Source organism: Heptranchias perlo, chromosome 20, assembly GCF_035084215.1.
Source record: "Heptranchias perlo isolate sHepPer1 chromosome 20, sHepPer1.hap1, whole genome shotgun sequence".
In the NCBI taxonomy this organism is placed as follows: domain Eukaryota; kingdom Metazoa; phylum Chordata; class Chondrichthyes; order Hexanchiformes; family Hexanchidae; genus Heptranchias; species Heptranchias perlo.
This window is the reverse complement of record NC_090344.1, coordinates 19,906,372-19,919,035: the sequence shown is the minus strand read 5'-3', so window position 1 is coordinate 19,919,035 and position 12,664 is coordinate 19,906,372. Positions and strand designations below refer to the sequence as shown.

Here is a 12,664-nt window from a genome sequence, read left to right as displayed (position 1 = left end):
ATCTGATGACGAGGGATGTTTTTTATTTCATTTTTCATTCAGAATCAACCGACAGGTTGACACAGAGATGAACACAGCGAAATGGACAAGAGAAATCGAAACGAACCAAACGGTCTCAAACTCCAACACACAGTGGCGAGTATCTGACAGGTATCAGTGAGAGCAGAAAGATGATTTTGCAGCTTGATTTGGCTCCGTGGCTTCGCTGCTCAAAGTGCCTGTTTCGTCGGGTCCTTTATTGTCTGAAGCCTCCTCTGTGATATTTACCCAATTTGTGAGTTAAGCAACAAAATAACATTTCACAAAATAATATTTGTATTAGTTTCGGAGTCAACAAGGAAAGGATTCCAGAACTGCAGTGCGGAAGTGCTCCTTCATTGTACAGACGGACCTCTCATACAATGTCTCGGAAACACGTTTCGAGGATACTGTTCCAGAGGGCTGATTTTACAAACTACTTTCGTTCCAACCAGTAACCCATCTCCATTAAAAGTTACGAAGCGAAACTCGTTTCAGAGCAGTTTTCGCTGTTCAGCATTTGTAAAATTAGCAGAAACTCATTTTGAACACATCTTAGTATGAATGAGAATGTCAGGTGCATGACAATTGGGATGGAACCGTCTCTTACAATAAGTACGAAGTATAATCGATTACAAAGTGAAAAAGCCAATCCAATCTCTCAGTCTCTTTATCTGTCACTTTCTCGGTGAGTGAACGTAAACCAGCAGAAGAAGCTAAAACAAAGAACTGAGCAGTTTTGTTTGTTTCCTTTTCCTTCGGGCGAGTACAGTTGAAGAGAATGATTTCTGTTTCCTGCTGGACAAATAACTGGAATGAGCAGTGTATCTGGTTCCCATGGTTACCCAGTGAAACATCCACGTTTATATCTCACATTTACACTGATCCCTTCCTTCCTCACTAATTATAGGAAACTTTTGGTCAGGTTCAATCACACTTCAGAAGTCCAGAAGCAAAAAGGAAGGTGGACACCTCATGGTGACGTCACCGACAGGCGAGAGATGTTTGCAGGTTCACCTGGAGCTGTAAATGTATAAACTCCTTCCAATGTACAAACTCCCCTCACCAACAGTAATTCAATTCGAACTGATCTGAGACTTTGGTCATTTATGGTGATTATACTTTGTGGAGTTAAAGCAGCAGTAAAATCCGTTGTGTGTTATATACATAGCCGTTCAGTCAATCTTAAACATTGTCATCCGACCTACCATGAGCAATGCCACACGGGATATGTTAGGTTACGGACAATTCTGCCTCCAGCAATTGTTCTCTCGGTCACACATCCGGCATCACCTCTCGGTCTCATACTGCAGAGTCACGCCTGAATATAACCAAATTTCTGCTTCAGACGTTCACCTGAAGATCAACAAATCACAAGTCAAGAGGAAGGGAACAAACAAATCAAATATTTAAGAACGTTAACAGATAGAAAATTCACCATAAATGACTGAGAAAAAATGAAGCAAACGGATCAAGATGAACAATTAGCAAAAGGTAACAATTAAAGAAAGGAGAAGTGGAACCGATCAAATCGCTCCAAATAGTTTTTGTAAAATCCTTTCGATTTTCATCTTAGTTTCTCCGTTAAGTTGGGGACGTACATCTAGAAATATTTTTCGTACCTTCATAAAGACAATTAGAATAAAAATTTTCACAAAGTAGGCCTTAATCTTACTTATACGATAGCGTGTTATGTGTTTGTAAAATCTGCAATTGTTTTACCATTCTTTAAGTTTAGCGAGATGCTCTGAATATATGTTCTACATTGAAACGGAAGTGGATTAATAAAATAAAATGAAGAAATTTGTTTAAGAGCATGAAGAGCTGACTTTCCATGTTGGATATCGCGATATATTTATTTACGCAACTGTCATTTGTGAAATGAAGGAATGTATTTATTTCTATATCTGTACGGGTAAGGAAATCCCCATTGGATCATTTCCAGGAACCAATCAAGTACTTAAATTAGTTTATCAAACCCAAAACACCCTTTGGGATTTGCCGATTGAAAATTTGAATGGAAATCGCGACCATCACAAAGCATTGGATCAAATATACCCGCTGAGGTTTCGGGGTTGTTACTGATTTATTTCTATCACTGAGTAACCTATTTTACACAGGGTGAAGCTACAAATCGAATGATAAGAGTCTGGGTTGGAGAAGGAACAGATGAAAGTATCAAATTTTATTGCACTGATTCCACAAACACTGCACACCACATCCTTTAAACATTGTTAACTGTTTCTACATAAAACTGGAGAGGGTGTGAATAGAAAGTAACAGAAAAAAAAGCTCATTAATGCATCAAATTTAATTTTGATATTGTTGCACAAACACTGAACATTCCATCCCTAAAACACTGTCCCGATCTAAAATCAGTCGGCAGGACCCTGAGCCACGGTGAAAATGCTGTGATTTCAACCTGGTTCAAAACACACAGCCTTCTGACGTGGAGTCAGACACGACTGTTCTTGTCCCAGGCCCGCAAGGAAGCGGCTGGAGCAGGGTCCATTGGAGGGCGATCGGTGCAGACTGCCGCTCCGGCTCTCGGAATGTGAGAGGCGGAAACAGCAGCAGTCAGACGGCCTCAACCACAGCACAGTATCCCTGCTCTCCTTCGCGTTGCCTCACTGACTCTGTGGCGCAATGGATAGCGTGTTGGACTTCTACTTAGTGGTTGGAGGAGATATTCAAAGGTTGTGGGTTCGAGTCCCACCAGAGTTGGATTTTAGTTCAGGGATCGGGAGCTGGGAAGTGAAATTTTGCTGCAAAACCGCAACAGGATCATTCATGTCCGTCAAGGAGGTGAAACTGCCCCCGACACTTCATCTTACACAAGTGGCTCCAGTCACACCCGAATTCATGATTCCAAAACCACTCCGAGCTGGATTGGCGAAACACTCTCAAGAAGGAGACTCAACATCGGCTCAGACCGAAAGTCAATCTGCTGGACTTCCGGCTCTGTCAGACTGCACGTTCCTTCAGACAGGTTTCTCACTGACGACATGCATCCTGCTGCCGTGCGGGCATTGGTGCTTGAGGGGTAGAATTCTTGCTTGCAGTAATTCTTTTCCTGTAAAACTGGCTCCTGAAGTGTCGGATGGAAAGTATCCTGGCTGAGCGGTCAAAGGCGCTGGATTAAAGCTCCAGTTAAATCCCACGATTTGTAGATGGATCAAAATAATAGTTTGTGTCTCGAAAACGGCATCCTCCCTCCTGTAAACAAGTAATACGAAACATCTCATCTGCTGTTGTAACAGCGTAGTTCGGAGGAACCACATTGCAATTAAAATGAGTAGATGCATTTTGGAACAAACCAATTGTGCCTTCAACTTCGGTCGAAATGTTCACAAGCAAAAGGATTGTTTAAGCTAGCAGAGACTCGAATTAACAACCTCGGCATTTCCGGAGCCTGTCCTGTCATATAAGGACCGCGCACTGACCGATTGTGCCGCTCGAGCCCGGTCACTCTGATCACCTGTCCCACTCTGCTGGAAAGAATATTAAGTTGAGAGGTCCTTACCTGTGGAAACGTGTCCTGTCCCCGTGATGAAACTAATATCTGCACTTTCACTTTCAGCTTCTTTCACATCCTCTGCTCCATCGCACTACAATCGGGTTTTCTGCGAACAGGTCAAAATAAACATTGCCAGAAATTCTATCAGTAGAATGATTTGAACCCAGCGCCCACGCAGCGATTGGATTTATTGCCTTAAAAGCAGTGAGTTCCGGTTGCACAACGCCTTACCAGTCTTTCACGTTTTGTTTAATGCCCAAATAAATAGATTGGAGCTAATTTACCCCGTGCTGGGGTTGTTCTCCTTCGAGCAGAGAAGGTTCAGAGGTGATTTGATCGAAGTGTTCAAAGTCATGAAAGGTTTAAAGTTAATAAAGAGAACCTGTTCCCATTGGCGGAAGTGTCGAGAACCAGAGGATACAGATTTGAGGTGATTGCAAAAGAACCAAAGGCGACATGTGGAAAATCTTTTTTACGCAGCGAATGGTTATGATCTGGAATGCGCTGCCTGAAAGGGTGGTGGAAGCAGATTCAATCGTGGCTTTCAAAAAGGAATTTGATAAATACTTGAAGTGGAAAATGCAGGGCCACGGGGAAAGGGCCGGGGAATGGGACCAATGGGATTGTTCTTACAAAAGGCAGGTAAGGAATTGATGGGTCGAATGGCCTCCTTCTGTGGTGTGTTCATTCTGTGATAAATATTATTTTACACACAGTGAATGGACCATCCCTGAAAGACTGCCCCGCGATAAAACAGAGTGACGCTGAAAGGTTGCGAAAATGAGATGACCCCGACGTGATTCGAACACGCATCCTTCTGATCTGGAATCAGACGCGCTACCGTTGCGCCACGAGACCCACAGGCGCTAGTTAGAGCCGGATCCGTTGGAGGGAGATCGGCACGGACCGCCACAGGGACTCGAAGAAGCGGAAGCAGCAGCAGCAACAGCGCAGGAGCCCCGCTCTCTCATCCAGCCGTTCCCAGCGGAGAGCTGCCAGTCCCGGCCTGAGCCCTGTCTGGGAGCCGCCTGTCAATCTTTCTTAACAGAACGGGACCGATCCAGTTTCAGCTCACACACAAACTCATGACAGATTCACTTATTTAAACCGTGTTTGGATTCAGTGAATTGGGATTTAATTCAATCCTCATCTGCCCGCCGCTCTGTCAGTTCAGGACTTTATTTGAACCGACACTTGGAGCTCTGTTTTAAAGGGTGCCGACTGTTTAAGCATTTCTCAGTCCCACCACGAACACTTTTTGCTGCTAACTTCTGCTTAATACACTACTTGGTGTATTCTATAGGCCACCAGCTCGTGGGGCCGATATCGAGGAGCAAATTTGCAGGGAAATGACACAGAGGTGCAAAAGCCATAGAGTAGTGACAACAGGGGATTTCAACTATCCTAATATAGATTGGGATAACCAGAAAATAAGGCGCAAAGAAGGGGAAGAATTTTTGAAATGTGTGCAGGATAACTTTCTCGACCAGTACGTTTCTGGCCCACTGAGGAAGGAGGCATTGCTGGCCTTGGTTCAAGGGAATGACGCGGGCCAAGTGGAGCAAGTGTCAGTGGGGGAGCATTTAGGGAGCAGCGATCAGGATCAGAAGGATTAAAATAGCTATGGAAATGGACTCTGTCCACTCTAAAATAAAAATACTCAATTGGAGGAGGGTCAATTTCAGTGGGATGAGAATAGATTTGGCCCAGTAGATTGGAATTAAAGATTGTCAGGCAAAACTATAATTGGACAGTGGGCGGCTTTTAAAATGATGATTCGGGGATGGAGAAGGTACATTCCAACGAGGTAGAAAGGTAGGGCAACTAAAGCCAGAGCTCCCTGGATAATAAGAGAGATAGAGAGTAAGATGAAGCGGGAAAAAGTGGCGTATGACAGGTGTCAGATTGATAACACAAGTGCCAACCAGAGAGAATAGAGAAAGTTCAGAGGGGAAGTGAAAAAGGAAATAAGAGGGGCAAAGAGAGAGCATAAGAATAGCGGAAAACATAAAAGGGAATCAAAAAGTCTTCTACAGACATGTTAACAGTAAACGGGTAGTAAGAGGAAGTGCGGGGACGATTAGGGACCATAAAGGAGATCTACTCATGGAGGCAGTGGGCATGGCAGAGGAACTGAATGAGTACTTCGCATTGGTCTTTACCAAGGAAGAAGATGCTGCCAGATTCTCGATAAAGGAAGATATAGTTAAGACACTGGATGGGCTAAAAATGAGAAAGAAGAGGTACTAGAACGGCTTGCTGTACTTAAAATAGATAAGTCAACTAGTCTGGATGGGATGCAGCCGAGGATGCTGAGGGAAGTAAAGGGGGAAATTGCAGACGTGCTCGCAATAATCTTCCAGACATCCTGAGATATGGGGATGGTAACAGAAGACTGGAGAATTGCAAAGTTTACAACCTTGTTCAAAAAATGGTGTAATTTAAACCCAGCAAGTATAGACCAGTCAGTTTAACCTCGGTGATGGGAAAAGTTTTGGAAATGATAATCTGGGACAGAATTAACAGTCACTTGGACGACTGTGGATTGATTAGGGAATGCCAGCACGGATTTGTTAAAGGCTAATCGTGTTTAACCAGCTTGATAGAGTTGTTTGATGAGGTAACAGAGAGGGTAGATGAGGTCAATGCAGTTGACGTGGTGCACATGGACTTTCAAAAAGCGTTTGATAAAGTGCCACGTGGTAGGCTTGCTATCAAGATTGCAGCCCATGGAATAAAGGGGGCAATAGCAACATGGATGCAGCACTGGCTAAATGATAGGAAACAGAGAGTTGTGGTGAATGGTTGTTTTTCGGACTAGAGGTAGGTGCGCAATGGTGTTCCATAGGGGTCGGTGCTGGGACCACTACTTTTCTTGATAGATATTAATGACTTGGACTTGGGAGTAAAGGGTACAATATCAAAATTTGCAGATGACATAAATCTTGGAAGGGTAGAGAACAGTGAGGTGGATCGACTTAAAGAGGATATGGACACGCTGTTGGCATGAACGGACACGTGGCAGATGAAGTTTGACACTGAACAATGCGAGGTGATGCATTTCGGTGGGAAAAACGAGGAGAGGCAATATAAACTAGAGGGCACAATTCTAAAAGGGTTAGAGGAACAGAGCGATCTGAGGGTATATGTGCACAAATCGTTGAAAGTGGCAGGGCAGGTTGAGAAAGTGGTTTAAAAAGCAGACGGGGTCCTGGGCTTTATAAAGAGGGGCATAGAGTACAAAAACAAGGAAGTCATGATGAACCTTTATAAAACACTATTTCGGCCACAAATGGAATATTGGGTCCAGTTCTGGGCAGTGCACTTTTGAAAGGATGTGAAGACCTTGAGAGGGTGCAGAGGAGATTTACTACAATGATTCCAGGGATGAGGGACTTAAATTACATGGATAGACTGAAGAAATTGGGATTATTCTCCTTGGAATGAGGGGGTGGACATATGAGGAGAGGTTGAGTAGATTGGGACTCTACTCATTGGAGTTCAGAAGAATGAGAGGCGATCTTATTGAAACATATCAGATTGTGAAGGGGCTTGATCGGGTGGATGCGGTAAGGATGTTCCCAAGTATCGGTGAAACTAGAACTAGGGGGCATAATCTTTGAATAAGGGGCTGCTTTTTCAAAACTGATATGAGGAGAAACTTCTTCACTCAGAGGGTAGTAGGTCTGTGGAATTTGCTGCCCCAGGAAGCTGTGGAAGCTACATCGTTAAATAAATTTAAAACGGAAATCGACAGTTTCCTAGAAGTAAAGGGAATTAGGGGTTACGGGGAGCGGGCAGGAAATTGGACATGAATTTAGATTTGAGGTTAGGATCAGATCAGCCATGATCTTATTGAATGGCGGAGCAGGCTCGAGGGGCCGATTGGCCGACTCCTGCTCCTATTTCTTATTGACCTTCTCTGCTGGTGTTGCAGGTTCGATCAGGCATCGCCGTTTCAGGAAGCCTGAGAAGTCCATCAGGGGACAATACAAGAGACAGAGACAGGGAGAGATAAAGAAATTCATGCAAAGAAAATAAAGAGAATACATAGAATCATACAGTCATAAAATGGTAACAACACAGAAGGAGGCTATTCGGTCCATTGAGCCCGTGCCGGCTCATTGTAAGAGCGATCCAGTTCGTCCCACTCACCCGCTCCTTCACGTGTGTTGCGCCTTGGAAACTTCCACACCCTGTCCTCTGGAGCTCAAATATTCTCTGGAAAAAAATCAATTCTCCCAACAGCAACACCGAAATGATGTCGGAAGCTAATTGCTGACTTTTCACGAAAAGCACTGAGATAGGAAAGATCGTGCGGAATTTGAAACTGAGATCTCACGTATATCATTTAACGCAAAAGCTCGAAGCGAGAATCATACCCCGAGACCCACGAACCGCTGACATTGAAATCGTACACCAGTTAAAATGTGCGCTGCCTCCCACTGCCGATCGGCCATCCATTCAGACCTCTTCTGTCCATCCAATCTCGTTTTCTATTCTGGTGCACAGCAATATCAAGTTGTACATTATCGACTTCCAGTGACCAATATTAGCCTCCCTTTACCAAATTGGTTTCGACTGTACGACTTGAATTATGAAGTAAGACGTTTCAGAATTAGGTGCTCTGAAACTACATTGCTTGGGAGGAGACTGAGCGATGCAGATGAACAGGGGAACCTTGGAGTGCATGTCCACAGATCCCAGAAGGTAGTAGAACAGGTAGATAAGGTAGTTGTGAAGTCACAAAGGATACTCTCATTTATTTGCGAGGCATAGAATAAAAGAGCAGGGAGGTTATGGAAGAAATGTATGAAACAATAGTTCGGCCACAGCCAGAATACTGCGTACAGTTGTGGTCACACATTACAGGATAGGTGTGATTGCACTAGAGAGGGTACAGACGACATTTACGACAACGTTGCCAGAACTGGAGAATTTTAACGAGGAGGATAGATTGGATAGGCTGGGGTTGTTTGCTTTGGAACTGATGAGGCTTTTGGGAGATTTAATTAAGGTGTATAAAATTATGACGGGCCTAGATAGAGTGGATAGCAAGAACCTATTTCCCTTAGCAGGGAGGTCAATAATCAGGGTACATAGATCTAAGATAATTGGTCGAAGGATTAGAGGGGAGCGGAAGATTTAATTCCCAGCCAGTGAGCGGTGGGGGTCGGGAAATCACTGCCGGAAAGGGTGGGAGAGGAGGAAACCCTCATCGCATTGAAAAATAAAAACTTCAACATGCACGTGAAGATCCGTAACCTACAAGATTAGTGACCAAACGCTGGAAAGTGAGATGAGGCTCGGTACCGATTTTTCGGGAAGCACAGGCAAGATGTGCAGAATGGCTTCCTTCAGTGGCCTAACTTTCTATGATTCGATGATATGATTGCCGTCTGTCTCGGCATCGCGATAATATACACTCTACCATAAGTATACTTTAATCAAATTGGTGCTTTGTTTCACTGTGAGAGCGAAGAGACATAAGTGTGTAGACATTGGCTGCTGCAACTCGGTTGCACCTTTACTTTAACTACCGTCTCAGTCCTCTTCTCCAGCCTTCTCTGCTGGTGTTGCAGGTTAGATCAGCCTTCGCCGTTCAAGGAAGCCTGAGAAGTCCATCAAGAGACACACAGAGAGACAAGAGACAGAGACAGGGAAAGATAGAGATATGCATGCAAATCAAATAAAGAGTATAAATGTCAGGTTTTGCAAACTAGAAGAATTTAAATTACAAATTGGGAGAGATTCCTTCTCGGGTCTTAAAATCTTAGAAGAGAAGATTGGACGCCCGATTCAAAGCACCGGCCACGTTGAAGCATCTGGGAGAGAGGTAAATGTGGTCAATTAATTCCATTTAATGTATTTGAGCATTGAAGAGATCTTTGAAGAGTCGCGCTTCGAGCAGAATTCAAACCTGGGCAGGAAAACCTCATTGGAGTTTTGAGACCACCGCTTCAACCTCTCGGCCATCCCAGCTGTAAACGGCATGTTCGTTCAAACAGGATTCCATTCAGAAACATGCAATTTCTGTATAAGTTAGCATTGGTGGTTCAGGGGTAGAATTCTCGCCTGCCACGCGGGAGACCCGGGTTCGATTCCCGGCCAATGCACGATTATTTTGCATTCTGCACCAAGGAGGAACTTCGGAACAGGATTGTGGTTTTTGGTCCTTCCAGCCTGTTCCGAAACTCAATGAGATCATGGCTGAGTTGTGACCGAAGTCCCTGTACCCGCCTTCGTCCCATAGTTCTCAATACGTTTGGTTAACAAAAATCGATAAATCACGGGTTTGAAATTAACAATTGAGCTCACATCAACTGCCGTTTGTGGAAGAGATTTCCACACTTCTACCTCCCTTTGCTTGTGGAAGTGTGTCCGAACTTCACTCCCGAAAGTCCTGACTCTAATGTTTAGGCTATGCCCCCAAGTCCAAGACACCTCAACGAGCGGAAATAGTTTCTTTGTAACTACCCCATCAGTTCCTCTTAATATCTTGATAATTTCGATCATATCAGCCTTTAATCTACTAAATTGCAAGGAATACAACCATAGTTTGTGTAATCTCTCCTCGTAATTTAACGCTTAGAGTCCAGGTATCATTCTAGTAAATCTACACTGCACTCCCTCCAAGGACGGTATATCCTTCCTAAGGTGCGGTGCCTAGAACTGAACACAGCACTCCAGGTGTGGTCCAACCAGAGCTTTGTGTCGATGTAGCATAATGTCTATTCCCTTGTATTCTCATCCTCTAAATATATAGGCCACCATTCCATTAGCCTTTTTGATTATTTCCTGTACCTGCCCATGACATGTTATTGATCTATGTACATGGACACCTAAGTTCCTGTGGAACTTCACAGTTTCGAATTATTCACCTTTTGTAAAGTATTCTGATCTATCATTGTGAAGTCCAAAGTGGATGACCTCACACTTGCCAAAATTGAAATCCATTTGCCACGGTTTTGGCCATTCATTTATTATATTAATGTCTCTCTGGAATGTTATGCTTTCATCTGCACTGCTCACAACGCTGCTCATTTTGGAGCCATCCACAAACTTCGATATGTCGTTCTCGAACCCGTCATCTAATATTAATGAGAACGCCTGAACTGGGGGAATTCACATTCAGCATCAATCTCTTCATCATCCAGAGACATTTTATTTACATGTGTTGCGCCTTGGGAAGCTCAGCACTCTGTCTTCTGGAGCTCAAACATGCTCTGCATGTAATCCAATCCCACCAACAGCAATACTGAGAAGATGTCAGAAGCCAATTAGTGTATTTTCACTCAACGTTGTGGAATAGCAAGGCTCATCCGGGATTTGAACGCGGAACTTCTCGGACTTTAATTAACTGAAGCCCCAAAGCGAGAATCATGCATTTGAATCAACCAGGCGCTGTTACTTGCTGTGTGCAGCCAGTGACAAGTTTCGTTGTCTTCCAAAGCCGATCGGCCATCCTTTCAGACCTCTTCTGTGCATCCAATCTCGTTTTCCATTCCGGTGTGCACTAATATCAAGCTGTACACTAACTATTTCCTGTCGCCAATATTAGTTTCCCTTTACGAAATTGGTTTCGTCTGTGCGACTTTTATTATCAAGCAAGACGTTTCAGAATTAGTTGCTCTGAAACTACATTGCTTTGGAGGGCACTGAGAGGTGTCGATGAAAAGAGGGACCTTGGAGTGCATGTCCACAGATCCCTGAAGGTAAGAGGACACGTAGTTAAAGTGGTTAAAAAGGCATACAGGATACTCTCCTTTATTAGCTGACGCATAGAATGTAAGAGCATGGAGGTTATGGTAGAAATTTATAAAACAATGGTTCAGCCTCAGCAAGAAAGCAACATATAGTTGTGGTCACCACATTACAGGAAAGATGTGATTGCACTAAAGATGGTACAGAGGAGATTTACGACACTGTTGCCAGAACATGATAATTTTAGCTATGAGATTAGATTGGATAGGATGAGGTTGTTTGCTTTGGAGATGAGGAGGCTGTTGGCAGATTTTATTGAGGTGTATAAAATTATGACGGGCCGAGATTGAGTGGATAGCAAGGACTTATTTCCCTTAGCAGGGAGGTCAATAATCAGGGTACATCGATCTAAGGTAATTGGTAGAAGGATTAGAGGGGAGTGGAAGATTTTTTTCCCACCCAGTGGACGATGGGGGTCGGGAAATTACTGCCCGAAAGGGTGGGAGATGCAGAAACCTTCATCGCATTGAAAAAATAAAAACTTCAATATGCATGTTAAGATCCGTTCCTAAAAGTATTAGGTATCAAACGCTGGATAGTGAGATAAGGCTAGGTATCGATTTTTTCGGCCGGCACAAGCACGATGTGCAGAATGGTTTCCTTCTGTGGCCTAACTTTCCAGGATTCGATGATATGATTGCCGTCTGTCTCGGCATCGTGATAACATACATTCTCCCATAAGTATACTTTAATCAAGTTGGTGCTTTGTTTCACTGTGAGAGCAGAGACATAAGTGTGTAATCATTTGCTACAGCAGCTGGGTTGCACCTTTATTTTCCTACCGTCTCAGTCCATTTTTTTACCCTCCTCTGCTGGTGTTGCAGGTTCGGTCGGCCTTTGCCGTTCAAAGAAGCCTGAGAAGTCCATCAGGGGTCACACAGAGAGACAAGAGACCGAGACAGGGAAAGATAGAGAGATGCATGCAAAGAAAATAAAGAGTATAAATGTCAGGTTTTGAAAACTAGCGGAATGTAAGTTACAGTTTGGGAAATATTGCTTCTCGGTCTTGAAATCTTGGAAGAGAAGATTGGACGCCCAATTAAAAGTACCGGCCACGTTGAAGTATCTCTCATGCTGGGACAGAGGTAAATGCGGTCAATTAATTCCAATTTATGTATTTGAGCATTGAAGAGATCTTTAAACCGGAGCACTGCGAGCCAAATTCAAACCAAGGCAGGAAAACTCCATTGGGGTTTTGGGACAACAGCTTTCACCACTCGTCCATCGCAGCTGGAAACGGCATGTTCGTTCAGACAGGATTCCATTTAGAAACATGCAAATTTTACACAAGCCAGCATTGGTGGTTCAGGGGTAGAATTCTCGCCTGCCACGCGGGAGACCCGGGTTCGATTCCCGGCCAATGCA

The 12,664-nt window shown here is 43.9% G+C and overlaps 4 non-coding genes across 4 annotated transcripts; 3 read left to right on the top strand and 1 right to left on the bottom strand.

Moving 5' to 3' along the window:
* Window positions 1-2,650: 2,650 nt before the first annotated feature.
* trnar-ucu (transfer RNA arginine (anticodon UCU)) lies at window positions 2,651-2,742 on the top strand. The gene is given in 2 exon segments: window positions 2,651-2,687; window positions 2,707-2,742. It is a non-coding gene; the product is annotated as a tRNA-Arg (tRNA).
* Window positions 2,743-4,321: 1,579 nt separating this feature from the next.
* trnaw-cca (transfer RNA tryptophan (anticodon CCA)) lies at window positions 4,322-4,393 on the bottom strand. The gene has a single exon. It is a non-coding gene; the product is annotated as a tRNA-Trp (tRNA).
* Window positions 4,394-9,580: 5,187 nt separating this feature from the next.
* Window positions 9,581-9,651, top strand: trnag-gcc (transfer RNA glycine (anticodon GCC)). The gene has a single exon. It is a non-coding gene; the product is annotated as a tRNA-Gly (tRNA).
* A 2,942-nt stretch (window positions 9,652-12,593) lies between these two features.
* trnag-gcc (transfer RNA glycine (anticodon GCC)) lies at window positions 12,594-12,664 on the top strand. Its single transcript has one exon. It is a non-coding gene; the product is annotated as a tRNA-Gly (tRNA).